The 18,924-nt window shown below is 37.7% G+C and overlaps 1 long non-coding RNA gene across 1 annotated transcript in view; it reads right to left on the bottom strand.

The window, feature by feature from the left end:
• The window catches only part of LOC113056220 (uncharacterized), a 28,657-nt gene that overhangs the window by 4,855 nt on the left and 4,878 nt on the right, over positions 1-18,924 (bottom strand). The window contains exon 2 of the long non-coding RNA XR_003277675.1: positions 11,476-11,604. This is a non-coding gene — a long non-coding RNA (uncharacterized LOC113056220). The remainder of the gene's footprint in view (positions 1-11,475; positions 11,605-18,924) is intronic.

Raw genomic sequence — 18,924 nt, 5'->3', positions numbered from 1 at the left:
ATCAATCACTGTTGATTTTTCCAGAGACAGTACAACGAACGTTTTGTTTTTGTAATTAACATGTTTAAATGGCAACACTGCGAAATTAGAGCTGCTTGGATTAAACTCACTTTTTATTTTCCCTTTATTTGAAATAAAATTATATATAATTTGTAATTTGTAGTAGTCATTATATGTAGCAGATATCATGTGTGTTTCAAGCTTCTGTTTGAAAAGAGCGTCCATGTGTACGTGTAGTGTGTGTGTAGAATAAAAACGACTACAACATTATAGAACAAAACTGAATTAAATTAGCCTATGGATTTTACATATAGGCTACATCACATTTCTCATCAATATGGTTAACAATAAAGATTAGTAAAAAGGAAAAGAAGCACATCAGCCTACATCGTTAAATCCCGTCCTACTGTAGATAAACAGAATACAGTGATGTCAACCTTGGTTTTGATAAGCAGTTATTTTATGACACAGAACGCGTTGGTGAAACTCATGCATCTAGCAGGAACTTAATACACAAAATATTCATATTGATTCAAGCATTTAACATTTATGAATTAATTAAATGTCAGTAATGAAGACTGCACAAATTATAGCGATCACGAGGAAGGTCTGCATACAGTAAAGTGGATAGTGTACAACACCCCATCAGTTATATTCAGGTCTATAGTGCCACCTGCTGGCGCAGTTTTGTAACTTCTTCGAGAAAATTAAGTCGTTATAACGAGAAAAAGAACTTCGTTATGTTGAGAAAACAAACTTTGTTATGTCGAAAAAACAAGAAAATGAAGTTGTTATAACGAGAAAACGAACTTCGTTATGTCGAGATAACGAGAAAATTAAGTCGTTATAACGTGAAAACAAGAAGAAAAAATATTATAATGCATGGCCGCTTAGAACTTCCGTAAATTCCAAAATTTAAGTACTTAAATTGAAAAAAATAAATTTTAGTTGCCTTTTAGAACAGCCTGATTATAAGTAACAAAACAGCACATGTATGTAAGCATATGTTTCTGAGTTTTTGTGTGTATCTGATAATGATGGTCTGTGCGAATTATCCCAGCAGAGGCAGTGGGGCCAGACACAGGTTAACCCACTTTTCCAGATGCCCTGTGGCTGTTTTCCCCCATGTTGCCATCAGTCACAGCTCAATGGCCAATCCTATCCTCTTTCTTTTATTCTCACACATGAACACACTCGCTCTCAGGTGCAAGAGCCTGTGAGAGGTGCAGGGGCAGAGGTGGGAAAGCCTCCACTCTTTAGGGATGGCAAACATCTGTGTAAGCCATCCAAACAGCTGCGGAGATTCTCGCGCTTACTCTCCAAACTCAGCAACTCCTCAACCCCCACCACCACTTGAACCAATGTTTGTCTAACGCCCCCAAAGGCTTCCATCCAGTCCTCGACGCGGGACAAGAGCAAATGAGAGATTCATCATCACAGGAAGTCGGTGCTGATCAAAGCGCTACACGGGTTTTCTAAGCATGACCATTGCCTGGGTCGCATGAGTTGAGAAAGTCGAGATTGTATTTTGTTGTAAGGATAATTACTTTGCCCGTTAATTACTTCTTGGAGAGGGAGATTGTTTTAATATTAATGTCTGTGGGGGATGTGAAATTAGAAACGTAGCTGCTTTGGCACTCTGATCAGAGACTGTGGTGAGTGGAGTGAGAAGAGTCTCTTTGATTCTCTCCTGAGTTTTACAGTCCAGCAACCACATTATTATTCCTGAGCTGTTTGCTAATGAGATTTCCAGTCAATTTGAAGCCATGTCCCGTCTTATGAAACTTAAGACCACTTCTTCTTGTCTTTTCCAAAAAAAGGCAGCAGGATGCCATTAGTCTATCTCCCAGTCCCATCATTACACCAGAGAGTAAGGATTCTACCAAAACCATCTGCAAGAGCGGGACACTTCAGCTTATAGTGCTAGTCAAGTTCCCTTTATCTCTAAAGCGCTTTATACAATACAGATTGTGTCAAAGCATCATCTGACTCATAAGAGACATTTGGTCATGAATCAGACTATACTTATCACGCTGTATGTTTTTGATCCACTAAAAATAACTAGCTGATAAGAGTCCGTATTGACCGTATTAAACACAAAGTAAAAGATTGCTTTCGTGATAACAAGTATCGATAGCACAACTGTTCAAATGAAGATTATGACCTGAATTCACTCTCAATTCAGTTTTGAGTTCATTTACCCCTTATGAAACAAAAATATATTGCAGTATATTAGAAAATTTCATGTAATATATTAGGCATATATTCTTATATATATTTATTTTTTTCCAATATATTGCAATATATTGAAAGCGGCAATCATTTGTATATTTTGCTATATATTATATAATATATGTATCATCAATATATTATTAAATGTATTCAAATATATAAAATATTAGAAAATAAAAAAGGATAATAATATATTACAATATATCACAATATATTTTAAGAAATATATTGGTAAATATATTTTCCTTTCGTAAGGAACAGGACATTCATAACCATGCTATGTGTGAACATAAATGTATTTGTCATTCCAAAAAAAAAAAAAAAGAACCAACAAGCCTATTTCTGTGTGAATGTAGCTCCTGAAGTACCATATTGATGGATGCTGTCCCACTCAAGCAAAAGGCAGAGGCAGGGAAGGGGTGTATGAATGTGGAGCGCATATTCCCCAGACTGCAGTGGAGCCACACAGTGGGAAGTGGATGAAAGTAAACACGGCATGTGGAGGGAAAAATATGCTGAAATCGCTTTCTCTAAAAAAAAAATTATGTCTGACGAAAATTGGGTGACCTCCTGGCCTTTCCCACAGCCATAAAAACCCCAGAGTCTGCAGGCCACAGCCTGCCACTGCAGCGGGTAAACCATGATACAGTCCCTCTATCTCTCTCTCTCCCTCCCATGCTGTTGCATTCTTTCCTTTTCTAACCCCCAATCTCCTAACATGTCCTAATTACTTTACTTTAGAAATCGAGAGAAGGCCCATTACCAAAAATCCACTATGAGTTGTCCATCAGTTGACTAATCAAAAACATCCGTATCTATGACAACATTACCGATGAAAAGAGAAAGACAACAAACAGAGTTTGAGCAAAATGCTGTTTATCCAACAGTGGTCTAAATGTGCCTGCTTTGATTTGGTGAATGAATTCTAGTTTAAAACACAAGAACCAAGTTTCATATGATTTTTATACCATTAAAAAAAAAACTTTAAAAAACAGTGGTGTGTTAAAAAATATGACAAATTATTAACTTAGAACTTAAAACATTTTTCTTCCTTACCGTATCAAGGCCAATCATATATCACCCTTTTACCTTTATGCCATCATTGTATTGGAGAAATAGTTCACACATCATTTACTTTATTTGTCATCATTTACTCACCCTCCTGTTGTTCCAAACATGTATTAATTTCTTCATTTTGTTGAACACAAAAGAAGATATTTTATTAAAGAATGATGGTAACCAGGCAGCTGCTGATACAGTAGTTATTGACTTCCAAGGATTTATTTTCCTTGGATGTCACTGGCTATCAACTGGTTACCAACATATTTCAAAATATTTTCTTTTGTGTTCAGCCTAATAAAGAAAGTCTGTAACAACTTAAGGGTAAATTTAAAGTAAATGATACCCCCCCCCCCAAAAAAACCCCAACAACAATAATTCTTTATTGCCTAATATACTGAGTGAATACTTGGTACACATAATAAAATGTACTTGATGAATGTGTTTCATTTTCAGACTAAGGTTTAAGACTAAGGTCTCATCAAAGACCAAAACAAGTACATCAGAATTCTAGTGGGGTTCAAATAAGTTCAGACAGTGCTAGAAAACTTTAGAAGACTGAACAGAAGCTATTGAATTCTCCTCCATAGACTCCATCTGTTTAATATAAGCTACTCAAGGCTGTCTGAAATGCAATATGCATGCTCCATTCTATTGAAAGCAATATACCTTTGAACATCTAAATGAATAATACACTGCATATGAGACCAGGCTGAGAATATTAAATGTTTCTATGGCATTGAACAGAGTAAAATGATGGGAAATGTATGTGACCAGTCAAAACAAAGCTATAGATGTTTCCTCACATCTGATTGGCTGTGCCTCCCAGGCTGTCGCTCGATCTCCCTTCCCCCACTCAGCCCCAAAATGAGCAGAAGTGCTCGCACCAGCTCTCCCAGATTTCTGCCCTCTTTTCTGCAGTCTAAAGTCCAAAGCTACAACAGATTTACATGTAGGGGAGGGCTACTGTGTATAATACACAGCACTGGTCTAATCTGAGCTGAAAAGGCTTTAGCCTAGTGTTACATTGTCGTGTTCATGGCTTTGGCCAAATAATGTACTCTTTCTTCTATACACAGGCTTAACTAAATAAAGTTGATTAATGAGAGAAAGACTGTTAAATATCTGCGCAGATAGCACTCAGACCACATTGGTAGGCCAACTTATTTTTACTTTGAGGAAGTTAAACTAGGTCCTTACTAGGGTCAGAAATTCATATGGTCAAAAAAAGGACAAAAAAGCTCCAGTAATGAACTCCTCCATTTTTTATTTTAATAATAATAATAATAATAATAATAATAATAATAATAATAATAATAATAATAATAATATAATATATACTATATTATATATAAATAAATAAATAAATAAATAAATATATATATATATATATATATATGTATATATATATATATATATATTATTTTTTTTTTAAAGGTATTTACAATTATTAAAGAGTTATTAATTTATAATCTCAAAAAAAAATTGAATCATATGACATTTTATAACCTAAATGAGCATTTATCATTTATAATATCACGCTGATTTTTCTTTATTTTAGAGGTGTATTCAAAAATCATAAGTTCATAACAAAAACTTTAACAAACTAAAGTTAATACAATATTTATAAAGTTAATAAATGGAAAACGGAACTATAACCTTAGATTACCCTGGAAAAAATAAAGCAAAACAAAACAACTTTTATGAGAAAATCTGTCTGAATGCAGTCAGTAGGAGAGACATGTGGTACAGGCTCACAGACATTAATTTGTGTGTGTGTGTGTGTGTGTGTGTGAGTGTGTGTGTGTTACTTGACTCCACTCCCATGAGAGTGTGAGTGTGCACACTTCCCCTAGAAGTTAAGGGTTAGGGTGTGCCACTGCCACAGTACATGTACAACCAGTCCTCTCAGTACTCCTCTCCTCTCACGAGAGGTTAGACAATTAGGCAAACACACACTTAACTTGTCACTGAGTTCATACAAGACACATATGATCTAACATAATGTCTGAGTCCAAATGCACGAATTAGTGCATACCATGCATGTGGCCTCCAACACAGCCTCCAGCACAACCTATTTTAACTGCAAAACCCTTTTCAAGGTTTCATACAAACCACTGATTCAGCATCTGCCCAAACGTAGCACTAGATGCTCCTGACTGGCACACTTAAAGGAGATCTTTATGAAGGCTTTATGAAGGCTTTATGCGCTCTGATCTGAGAATGTTTCTGTTACGACAACACAACCAGACAGAACAGAAATGTTCACCATTTCATAGACTCAAATATGCATTTCTGTGGTGTCAAGACAGAGAGGATTTAGTGATGATACAAAGAAGGGAAAACAAGGACCCAGAGGAAAATTGTATGCTCAGAGGTTGCTATTCTATAGTTATAATGGAGTTCTCAGATATTATTATCATTATCATGTCGCAGAAGTTTCTCCTAAAATATCTTGGGTTCAAAAGGTGCTAAATGAAAGTAAAAACTGTAATAAAATGTAGGTTGACCAATAACTTAATTGCAAAATAATATTGATTTTTACAACAAAAAGTGCAACAAAAAAGTTGTTGGACCCTGATTAAGAAAGATAAAAAAAATGAAATAAAAAAAATAACTTGTAAGAGTATGGAGCAATTGCATTGCTCTTCTTGCTGCTAAAACAATTAATATATTAAAAATATCTTATTTGTGATTTTTCCATCTTATGGGGATGCACATTTACCTAACAAGGTCTACTTTGTGGTGTGGCACCATTTCACAAGCTACAGATGGCACGGATCCTGCTAGTGTTGTGCAAAGCATAAGTGTTGTCAATGACTCTCTGCACTCACAGAACTATTCCTGAGAAGAGCCCAGGCAAGAGGCTTGCACTAGGTGAACGGGTTGAGCTCAAGTCACCTTGATGTCTAGTTCAGAGACAGAAATTAGAGTTTAATGTGCAGTTGCTGATACTAGATTGAAAGATAGCATGCTGCTATCAATACTGAGAAGTTGCAAAGCTACTAATTTAACCGCTTTTTTTAGCAGAGTGATAGCTTTTAAAATGAATAGTAATTATTCAAATTAATTGACAAACAGTGGTGTGTATATACATATATTTTTATTTTTTATCGCTATTTATGTACAATACCACTCAGGCACAGTCTTACAGACAATAAACTGTCTCCATCAAAAGAAGCACTGGGGGGTCCGATTCATTTGAGTAAAGTGAGATTCTTCACATAATTGAACACATTCACAAATATTATACACACATATTAGTGTGTGTTATAGGCTAATATTTATTAAAATGCTGCTGTTCACAACTGGGTTTTAAAAATTTAAGCCAGATAAATACAGTTTGAGTAAATAAAAACTGTGACTATTAATAAACTATGTTCTAAATAGTACAAATATGTGTAGTATAAATTAAATCCTGACTCACTGCCATTCATAACTCCTATCCTGTGGCCTCATGGGATAGTAAAGTATCCAACAGAATCACAGCACAAGTGGTATGCTAGGCTAATTAGAGTTGCCTATGTTTGTGGATGAAGAGTAAAGCCAAAAACCATGATTACAAGGTCTGGTTATCGATTAATGAAACTAATTTCCACATGTTTCCATGCACAATACTATGCTATGACCTCAAAAAGCTCTATGTATTGTAAACTAATATATTTTGTTACAGTTTTGCAGTAGTGATGTGAAGCGCTCAGGTACGAGACCTGTGAAACATGGTAAAAGAGCTCAAAGACTTGGACAAGCAAAGAAAAAAACAGCATGGTTGCTTCAGCAGCTATGTTTTTATCTCATGTCTGCTTTTGTTAATGCTATCGGTTAGGTTTAGGGTAGGGTTTAGCCAGTGTGGGTGGAACTTTACAACAAGCAAACATAAAATGTTACCAGATTCATGTTTTGGAAAACTGAACACGCACTTTGAAAGTGTCGCGAAAAGTGCAATAAACATGGAAATATAATTTTGCAGAAATGTCACCACAAACATGTATTTCCAGTGAGCCTAGTTTGCTTGATATAAAGCTGAAATACACGACATGGCTTTTCTCAACTGATTAAAAAAAAAACAATAGGCATCATACACTTGCCGACTTTTTAAATGGTTACAGAAAAATACTAAACGATTAACTTTAAAGTCTGTGCCCATTATACACTATGCAATATCCTGCAAAATGTGTCAACTCTGTTCCTGTGCTCCTGTGGCTCAGTGGTAGAGCATTGTGTTAGCAGCACAAAAGGTTGTGGGTTCAATTCCCAGGGAACACATATACTGATTAAAAAAAATGCCTGAATGCACTGTAAGTCGCTTTGGATAAAAACGTCTGCTAAATGTAAACTCTGACTGATGCAGACTAGTGATGACTCCTCCAGACTGTAAGTCAAAGGCAAAAATCTGTACAAAAGTCATGTAGTGTATTCCAGCCTTTTGCTAATGGTAGTTTGCTGCCATGTGAGTGAAGCCATCGCTCCCAGATCAATAGAGAGCTTTTGGGTATATTGACTGCTGAGGAAGCCATGCTGTTGGGCCTGTAAGGGGAAGCGGGACCAATGACGTCAGCACCCATTACCCGTGGCACCACCCCTATAATTATACAAGCCTGAGCTCCCTAGAGATGTGAGAGAATGAGAGAAGTCTAAACATCCCAATCTACTGTCTGCCTCTTAGACACACACACACACACACACAAGCTGGATACTCATATCCCTAAACCCAGGCACACTCTCCTTTCATTTCCTCCCAGAAAACATCTCTCCCTCTAACCAAATATGAAAGGGGAAAAATCTTATTAGCGATGCCCTTGAATCCAGCTACAAATGTCTTTCCATTCTCAGTGTGAGTGAGGAACTAAGCGCTTCTGATATGATGCCAGCACTTTTCATCCGGCTCTAGTGGGGGTCTACCTAAAGAGGACACACATGACCGCCATTCATCTGCCTCAGAGTGGGGGAAGGTATTGTATATGATGCCGAGGAGGATTGTATGTGTGTGTCTGTGTCAATTGGGTAGGGATTAGCCTACCGCTATCTCGCCAAGCTCTGGTGCCATCTGCCAGTGACTTAGCAAAAATGCAAATCAGACACCCACAATGCACAGCAGCCACGCTCCATCAGAATAGCCTATAAAAATAGGTCAGTGAAGCTATGATCCTTGTGTCTGCGGCAATGTGTTCTGGGGCTTTATGGCATGCCCGTTTAGAAAGGAAGGACTGATGAACAGTCAGTGTGGAAGAGAAAGAGTCTGGAGGGACCCTCCTGAGCAGGTGCAATGTCACCAGGGATGGAGAAAGAGGGTAAAATAAAAAGAGAGCCAGGAGATTTCAGACAGGGATGAAAGTAAGAAGCAAAAGGAGTCGGGGGAAATTTGAAATGAGAATTGGATGCAAAACAAAGGCTTTGCCTGACTGTGTCATCTACCAGGTGCACAAGCGTGGCACAACACAATTACCTGACGCCTGCCCATCAGTCTGTCAGAACAACCATCCCAAACCCAAATCAAATCACTAACCATTTCAACCCTGCAATGGAGTGTTCAACCATAGCCCATTCTTTTTTATCAACTGCTAAAAAAAGAACATAGACCCCTAGACGGTAATGTGCGTATTAATGAAAGGGAGTTGGCTGATGCAACATTGTGGCAAGCATTTTAAAACCCCGGCAGCTGAGCTCTATTCCTTGCAGGATGACTTGTATGAATAATGTATCCATTAGAGTCAAGCCTTGCTCTTTTTCTCTCCTGCTCTATGTTTCTCTCTAGCAGATCAGACTAGCACAGCTAGAGAAAGAGGAAGACATACACAAGGCCTTTATTCATATACAATAAAGCGGAAAGGATGAGTGTAACCTTTGCTTTTTAATTCCTTTAAATCAGAGCAAGATGGAGACTTGCCTTTCCAATATGTTGTTCTTGATAACTTGTAAGTATTGGCACACTACCACATAAAAGGCTTGCTGAAGCCTGGCATTAATATTTGTTTAACATGGCAGATGTGAACGGTTGATTTATATAAAAGAAAATCACAGTGGCACATGGTCAATTTCTTCAAAGCAGGACACAAATAAAAGATATTCAGAGATTATACTCAAATATACAGTAAGTCTTAAAGTATTAGATCATCTGAAAAGTGAAAGTGAAAATTGAGCCCACAAAAAAGGTTCCATTTTCTAGTTTTAATAGTACAGTGACACACAGAAGTCACTTTTAAACCAATCAGCTTTCTATGTGTCAATGCACTGAATTTGTGAAACCGCTGCAAACTCCGCAAGGGAAAATATTTCAACCTCACACAAAATTCCTGATCACATGGCTTCCTATTAAAATAATTTGGCCTATAAAAAGAATTATGGTAAATGTGGCCGCACCTTTAGAGAACAGAGAAAGCACGCTTAGTGATTGGATGTCAGGAGGGGAGTAATATAATCCTGATAAGGTCACAGAGGCTAATATTAGTAGTGGGAAGAGAAGTTTGAAGTGGGGGAGTAACTGATAAAGAAAGAGAGAAAGGGAGATGCCAAGAAAGATAGGCCCAGCTGTGCAGTGCACCCACTGTAATCACGGCTGGATTACGAGCGACTCTCTCTCTACACTGCCTGCCAAACATTTTGTCCCAGATTATGGCCCAGATAAAACAGTACTAAGCTGCACATGTTGGCCAATGGCTGCTCTCGATCAGCAGAATTACAGCATACAGAGCAGTAGGGCCAACTTTCCTCCCACTTCTTCGCTCAAAAAACAAATGCAAGATGGGTCTGATTTCGCACAAGGTATCTCTGAGCTCTTCCTGTGCTATGCAGTCAAAAACAGAGCAAATACACACTTACTCAAGTATGACATATATTTATAAACATCAAAATTGTCGGTTAAAACTTTTATGAATGTATATAAACCCATTCTTGCCTCAGAATAAAAAATAAATAAATATTAAAATAAAATAAAAAATATGACTTTATATTTCACATCTGCTACTAATTTCCATTATTGTTAATTGATTTCTCTAAATTTCAACTTTATACTTCATAATTACTTTATTTCTCACAGTTGCAACCTTTTCTCTACAAAATGACTTTATAAATGCAGAGAAGAAATTCCAAGTATTGCTACACGTCACTTTCACTTTCACTTATTTGAAATACATTTACTTTGTGCTACAAAGACATCTACCAGTACATATTTATGTGTTTAATTAAAATAACCTGCAATTGTACTTTTGGTATGCTAAACTTGTATACTTACAGTCTGCTAGTTTGGAACGTCTAATTTTGTGCTCTGTGCTCTGTGCACTTTGTGCGAATGTAGTACTGAGGTGCATCTAAAGATATACTCACGTATATTTGATTGTGCTAAAGTGGAACTATTGCAAGTATACTTCAGGTACACTTTAAATATCCTGCATTTAAAGACTGAGATCATACAATCCTTGTTAATAGTGATATTACACTTACACATTTTAGGCATAATATTAAGAAACCTGCATTTTGCAATAAAGAAATACTCAAGATAAAGTTTAATTATAATTTTATATCAGTAAGTTAAAGTGAGATGTCAATAAATATGTAAATGTGAAGCATACTCAGTATAAAATACATTTATTTTAAACAAATAGGCTTTTTTCACTAGGGTAGTATTTCAAATAAAACTTAATCATTTAATAATTAGTTAATATATTATTATAATTATGAATTTTGAATTTTAGTTATAAAAGCATAATACCATAAGTTTTAAATGGAATATACCATGCTACATCACAGAACGTCAACTACCCACATACAGAGACATACTTAAACATATTTCAATTACTTTATCAATCTGAGACTATCACAGGTGAAGGTTGAGAGAACCTGAACACATACTGTACATACGATTTTCTACACAGAAAACCGAAGTTCAAAACACTGTGTCAAAGCCAGTATGAGGCATCTGCCTCTGTCACAACTGAACTTGCACAGTGCTCTGTTATCCTCTAATCCTCAGCATCCAGCACAGATGGTATAATTGGTTTTTGTAACAAAATGTATGTCTGCAGACACAGGCTAGACAGTTCTACTGTGCTTTGTGCAGTACATATATCTTCCTGTGGGGAGGGCCTTAAATCTAAATCAATGTGCCATACACCATAACAAAAACCCTAAATAAAGGCTTACTTTCCCAACCCCCTTTCAGAGAGAAGACTTCAGAACCTCACAGACCTTCAGGGAAGACTCGATGCATCCATCGAAATTGGAGTGTGTGAAGCCCCCCAACACACACCCACACACCAGCAGAGGCTGGGAGTGCAGTATCATCTGCCCTGGGCAATCAGCCACCGATCTTGTCACCTAATTAGAGAAAAACAAAATTGAGTGATTGAGTGTCCAATAACTGATGCAACCTCATTTTTTATTCTGATATTAAGCAGAGCCGTTAACCCTTAGTCTCCTAAAAAATGTGAACAGAGGCCTGCTGTCTTTGATTGCAAATAAATGCACAGACACTATTTAACTGAACAGAGATGACATCACTGAATTCAATGATGAACTGCCTTTAACTATCATTTTGCATTATTGACACACTGTTTTCCTAATAAATGTTGTTCAGTTGCTTTGATGCAATGTATTTTGTTTAAAGCCCTATATAAATAAAGGTGACTTGACTTGACTTTGAGTGGGGATGTGTGTAGGAATGCAAATGAATGCACATTGAAAGTATTGTGTTTATATCACTATGAACATTTCTATGGGTGATGCACAGCATAAAACTGGATATGATTATTGGACTTTTATTTACTTTTGTTTTAAAATAGACAGAAGCCCCTTACACACTGCAATTCGAACTGCAAAAACACACGGGTAATATGTCGCAGCAATTGTTCCCTGGTCGCTAGATTTTGCACTTTCACACTGCCAGTGATTACCCGGAATATGTGCGTGCGTTCACACACAAGCCGTAAAGGTCCCGTAAAGACACGTGACATTAGGATGTGACATGTAATGTACGAGCCAAAAATGCTAGGCACGTTAAAATTCACTTAAGCTGGTGAACGATCTCAGATTCAGCGCGGAAAGTGAGGAACTAACTGATCTCTGCTTCATTACAGTTTGCACATATTTTTTTTGTTGCAAACTTTGATCTGTCTTCAAAACACCCGGTAAAAGAGTCGCGTGATAACGTGCGTCATCACTACGACACACCCTTTACGACATTAGTTCTGGCTTTTGTTCACACAGAGCTCGTTCCGGCACTGAACCTGGCAATGTTACTATGTCCCCGACCCAGGACCAATCCCAGAATCAAAGAAACTGTTTGGTTTCACACAGAAGGCGACCCGGCAATGTTCCGTCAATTTTCCGGGTCCAACGTACAGTGTGAAAGGGGCTATATACACATATACAGTACACATATAAACACACACACGCACACATGCAAATTTTAAAGAAATGAACTAAGCACCTTAGGCAAAAAAAAATTATGTACTGAAACCAATAATTTTTGAAAGTGTTTAGTGTGTACAGTCATTTCTTGAAAGCTCATTCAATCAGCGTGTTTTACAAGATGGCTTCCCTCTCTCTTTTATCTCTTTCTTCATTTACAACAGAAATATTACTATGTATCTGGGCAGTGACTGTGAGGGTGGAGTCAGTAGTGATGTTGTGAATAATCTCAAGAGATCATAGATATCAACGATTGGACTGCAAGTCGGTTTGAGTGCATGACTGTACTAAAATACCGCACACTTCTGAATGCTGCCTAACAGACCTGTTTGACAACTGAATGTGGCTTGTGGAAAATTTAAAACTTATCATAGCAAAATATCTTTAGATGGACAAAGTCTTCCTTTATTGGTGGTTAGCTCAATATCAGGAAAACAGCACTGTGGCTTTATGACTCCAGGCTCTTATTCAACAACAGCAGAAAATATTGTGGCAATATTATTTTACCTGAAGTGCAAATAGTTTCATTTATCTATAAGACACAACAGGAGAGGATGGCTGTCAGGCTATCTATCCACATGTCATGAATTTGTCAGCACAACACCACCAAAGACTTTTAGAATTGAATGAGATTATATATCCATTTCAATGTCAACATTTTGTGAAAATGACTTTTGCCAGTCGTCCAAACTTGCGGTGTCCCATGCTGATGGTTTAAACTCATGCAGGACTTAAAGGACTAATATTCTTACTATTCTGTTATAGAGACAGCAAAGGCATTAATAATGCTTCTGTTCATAATTCAAAAGTATTGAGCCTAAAGAAATTATATTAATTATTACAGTGAAAGCTCAAGTAAAGTTTTATTTGAAGTAATAATAGTTCTTTTTATTTTATTTTTTCAGTGAAACATAAACAGTGTTATCAAATGTCAGTTCTGCTTTTTTCTGTTCATTAATCTACAAGTAGATTGCTGTCAGTTGAGTTCAGTTGCAATTTTGCTTGTGTCATTATAAATAGTATAACATGTATATAATATCCTGTTACCACTAGACTATCAGGAGTCACAGTTCTAGGCGCATGACGACCTTGGTTGTTCTGTAGCTTGGTTTCCTCATAAGAGAGATTCTTACAAGAGATGGGGGAGGGAGAGGACTGTTAATATATTTGGTTAAATATAGAGCTTTTAATAGCAGTGTAGGCGCCTTCATTGGGTCAACCAGAGTCAAGAATAGATTTGATGGTCAAATGAGCCGAATTTGGATGATATTAGCTGTCTCTGTGGATTGGTTTTAAAAAGTACATGGTATGTGTGACCTGCACATTACCCAAATTATAGCTAGAAAAGCAAAGTTTGTCAAAGCCCTTGGTTAAAGTATAAATATATGTTATTTATATACAAGCATTTGAAAAGTACTTTTTGAAAGTTATGAATTTGAATATTAGATTTTAAAAGTTAAGTATTTGAAAGCTAGTTTTTTAAAGTTAAACTTAAAAAATAGTTTAAAAAGTTAAGCACCTGAAAGTTAAGCATTTGAAAAGTACTTTTTGAAAGTGAAGCACCTGAAAGTTATTTTTGAAAGTTAAGCATTTTAAAGTTACTTTTTGAAAGTTGAGCACTTGAAAGTTTTTTTTTTTGAATGTGAAGCATTAGAAAATTTGTGGCTGCTCAGTATATTTTGAATATGCTGTAACTCTGTAGCTTTTATATATTAATATTTACAGAAGACAGACATGTTGCACTCTAAACTAAATATCTGGGTTGATCTACTTTATAAACTGCCTCTATAATGCATTAAAATTATATATGTATTCTACATTCAGCAGTTAACGATACATATCCTCATTGTAAATCCGACCTACATTTGCAGATAACTCAAAAAGAGCCACAGCTAGAACAGTCTCTGTGCAATGTTTAAAAGTAGAAATGCAGCATGTAAATGACTACTGAGAGTAAACACATTCCCTGCATGGCCCATTACAAAGGCTTCGGCCAGCCCCAACTCTCCAACAGATAAACATCAAGGTGCAATGTACTAGAGTCAAGGAAATAGTGTCCATTTCCTGGAGTTTTCACTAGGCATCTTACAGACCGAGCACTATCATCATTCTGTCCAAACTCCCCCTCCCCTCTTGTATCTTTAAATGGTAATCTGTATGTAAATCAATTGATAAACATTTGGCCTGAAACATGGCCAAGAACAAATTGTTTGGTTTATTTCAGAGGTACGCTGAAGTAAGTAAGGCTGAACTCCTTAACCTCCTTAAATCTGCTTTACTCCACATTCCTCTGGTGTACATTCATTCACATTAAAGATCCAGTGTGTCAGAACTTTGGTGCATCAAATTGCAGGTCCTGGTTGCAACAAACTCTTTAAAAGGATAGTTCACCCCTAAATGAAAGGCCTGTTAAAAAAGCTTTGGAATTCCATTTAGAAGAGTAAATGATGGCAAAATGTACATTTTTGTGTGGACTATCTCTTTAAGTAAACAATTATTAGCTATTAGGGAAAGTTAAGAAGTTTGTTGCAACAAGTTGTAGAACAAACACTTCACGTACATAACCATAACGTTATGAAATAGTCATGCAAACTTTTTTTTATAGCAGTGACCCAAAAATGGGTCTGTACATCTGTTAAAAATGATAAATGTTAATGGGCTAAATGTATAATAAACCATTTACAGTAGAAAAATAAATAAGCTAATCAATTTTAAAAGGGAGAAGGCACAAATTCATCCATTGGTAGAAGCCAAATAAGGCCCTCACTTTTATGAACAAAACTACAAGATGTACAAGAAAATACAATCCAAACTACATTGAATGAGTTGTACATGTAAAGTCGCTACTTGATGTTTAAAATAAAATGTCTTATGATTATTTATTTTGCTGATACAGTACTTTTGTCACTTGTGTAATTATGTTACTTTTTATTATTTTAGTCCTTTTTTATTTATTATTTTTAACACTTATTTCTTAACACATTATTATTTCTAAATAATGTCTTTGGATATAAAGATTTTTAATTGTACATTACTTATTGTGTTTTTTTTACTAATCACACTACAGTCAACACATTCAATCGGCAGCCCTAAATCCTACACATTTTTTAATGACATTAAAGATCCAGTAGGTAACTTTTGTAAAAATATATTTTTTACATATTTGTTAAACCTGTCATTATGTCCTAACAGTAGAATATGAGACAGATAATCTGTGAAAAAATCAAGCTCCTCTGGCTCCTCCAGTGCTCCTATTGCCATTTGCAGAAAGTCATCCGCTCCCGGTAAAAAACAACCAATCAGAGGTCCGGTCCGTAACTTTGTTTGTGTTCAAAATGTCCACTTTGACTTTTAATTCTGAATTTAAGTTCTGTATTATTAAGCATGAGTGATAAAAAAGCAATGTACATGTTCTTTGCTCCAACAATGTAGTGTCTGTTAAAAAAAAAGCAGTCTGCATTTACAGTAGATTGAAAGTCATGACTCATGAAGAGTCTTTCCAACCATTAGAGTCCAGAGAAGTCAATGACTTTGACATGTGGTGTTGAGTGCAAATGTGTGTTTTTAGTTTATGCTCAGCAAATAGTGATGTGGCAAATGACTGTAAGACTCCTGCTCCATGCTTTCTGTATGTTTGACCGGTAACTGGCATGTGCATAGCTGTGTGTGTATACTGTATGTGAGTAAGTGTGTTCCTGCCTTTGCAGTCTAAATGGGCCTTGGCCCACTTTCTGGCACTCAGCAAGCTCAGTGCTCCCACACAGATGTTCTATGTCCTCTGACCTCAAACTGAGGCCCAGTGCTGTGTGTCACAGAGGAGCAGAGAGTGTGGGGGCTTCGAAAGAGAACGTCTGTGTGTGTGTGAAAGAGAATGCAACTGTGCGAGAAAGGGCACAGTCCCACACAGTGTGTGAATGCATAAAGTACTACTGTAAGATCGTTTGTGTGTGTGTGTGTGTGTGAGCCAAGTGAGTGGGGGAGAATATGGATTTCTATGTGTGTGAATCAATCAAGACTCTTTTGAAAAAGTTAAACTAGTTTTTTCTTAATCTGAATTTTGTCTGTTTTTCAGTAAAAAATATATTTTTTATTTACTTGAAGCAAAACTAGACAAGATAGTAAAACAGGTAATGTGTCTTAAGTGTAGTTTATTCTTGTTTTAAGGAGACATGTAACAAAATGTAGTGAGGCTTGTGCATAAAACGAACTAAATATTTGTCAAAGGTACAAGAAAAATAAAACCGGTCTTAATATTTGAAAACAAGTTTTAATATCACTGATTAATATCTCATTTCAATGGAGCGGTTTGAAGACACAATCAGCTTGGCTTAATTAAAAATGAATTGCTTCTGCTGCATAGTGGGGAGGCTTCTATTACTAGCAGTTGCCTGAATAAGCCAAACATCTCTATTTCACTCTAGTTATATATCATTACACAGATTACAGTGGACTCTTACAAAGATAATTCAAAATGTAGCAGATCATAAAATAAGTAAAATAAATTAAATATAAATCAAATATAAAAATACTATATGTGTCATAATTCATGAATTATAAAGGACTGACCCAGGATGAAATGGAATGGGAGATGATAAAAAAATAACTAAATAAAGTTTTTATTATAGTAGTGCTTTCAGTTCCCCACTTTAAAATTCTGTGAACCTCTCTATCAAGCTTTCTGATGTCAAAGTTCAAAGTCAAGTAATTATAAAGTTTAAATATAGCTGCAAGCAGTGATGCAAGGCACAAACCTTGGTGCCACCGCCACCCACCATGGCATTAAGAAAACAGTACATGGTGGGCACATGCATTTAACCCTCTGACAGTCTGGTTGTCGAGTCACAACTGTGTAAGGGTTACTCTAGAATATCAAGAGTGTGAAACATATATACACTCACAGAAAAGAAAGGATATATAAAACTTTGAAGGATCTATGAAATGTCATTTGTTTGTCTTGTGAGTCTTATTTACTGTTGTCTGTCCAGTAGAGCTCCAAGTCATGTCGAAGAGCAAGGCGAAATCAAAGCATATTGAAGGTGATGTGTTCCTCCCTGCCCATGATGTATAACGAGCGGGGATATACACAGCCTATGCGTGGTCTGCCTGGGAACAGAGCCTGGGAGTGCTGTCCGCGTGAGAGAATGTCAGTGCGGCTGCTTTGTTCCCGGAGGGCCCTCTTCGAGGAGGGGGCCTTCGCCAGCGTTTCCCGCAGTGCTGGTCCCGCTTCTGCCAAGGCAGAACGGTGGCTGCACCCGTGGGGTTCGCAAGTGGATTTGGCAGAGGGAATGGAGACGGGCGAGTCCCTATCTCCTTCCACTTCCACCAGATCCGGTGTCCAATCTCTGGAGTCGGTAGCACGCTCTACGGTTCTTTCCACCCAGGGAGAGGGATCGACACTCCGCCTCTCTTCCTCCGAGGAGGTAGATGTGGAGTCTGTTGACAGAAATTCGCCACCCCACACGCCGCAGTATGAGGAGCTCTTGGAGGTGGTGACTCGCGCAGAGGCCAGGTTGAGTATTGATTGGGCCGCCGAGAAAACAACCGAACCGCAGCGAAGCAAGCTTGACGAACGCTTCCTGCGCGCGAGTCAACCACCTCCTAGACGGGGCCTTCCATTCTTTCCCGACCTGCATGAAGAGATCGCCAAGTCGTGGAAACGCCCATTCTCAGCCCGCCTCTACATCCCCTCGTCTGATTATTATGGCAACGTAGTGGGGATGGGAGAACATGGCTATAGAGCGATGCCCCGGGTGGAACAGACGCTTGTGAGCTATCAGTCCCCCAGTGCTGCATCATCTCTGAAGGCCCCGGCATTGCCGTCCAAGCCGCTCAGAACAACGTCAGCTTTGGTTGGGCAAAGGGTATGCGGCTGACCTGCTGAAAGAGCTAGACGAGGGAGAGGAGATCAAGTCCCAGGATATATCAGAACTTAGAAGGAATGCTGATCTCTCCCTCCACACCACCAAGGAGACCGCCCGAGCGATTCGGCGGTCCATGGCAGCGATGGTGTCTGCGGAGAGGCACTTATGGTTGGCTCTGTATGAGATGAAAGAGCGGGACAGGGTCTGCCTCATGGACAGCCCAATTCAGCCTTCTGGCCTGTTCGGTGATGCACTCAGTTCTGTCGTCGACAGGTTTCAGGAGGCCCGCAAACAAGCAGCGGCTTTCCATAAGTTCCTCCCTCATCGCTCTTCCGGGGCATCTGGGCGGGAGATGCCCCAGCCGCAC

Source organism: Carassius auratus, chromosome 37, assembly GCF_003368295.1.
Source record: "Carassius auratus strain Wakin chromosome 37, ASM336829v1, whole genome shotgun sequence".
In the NCBI taxonomy this organism is placed as follows: Eukaryota; Metazoa; Chordata; class Actinopteri; order Cypriniformes; family Cyprinidae; genus Carassius; species Carassius auratus.
This window is presented reverse-complemented; position numbering and strand designations above follow the sequence as displayed.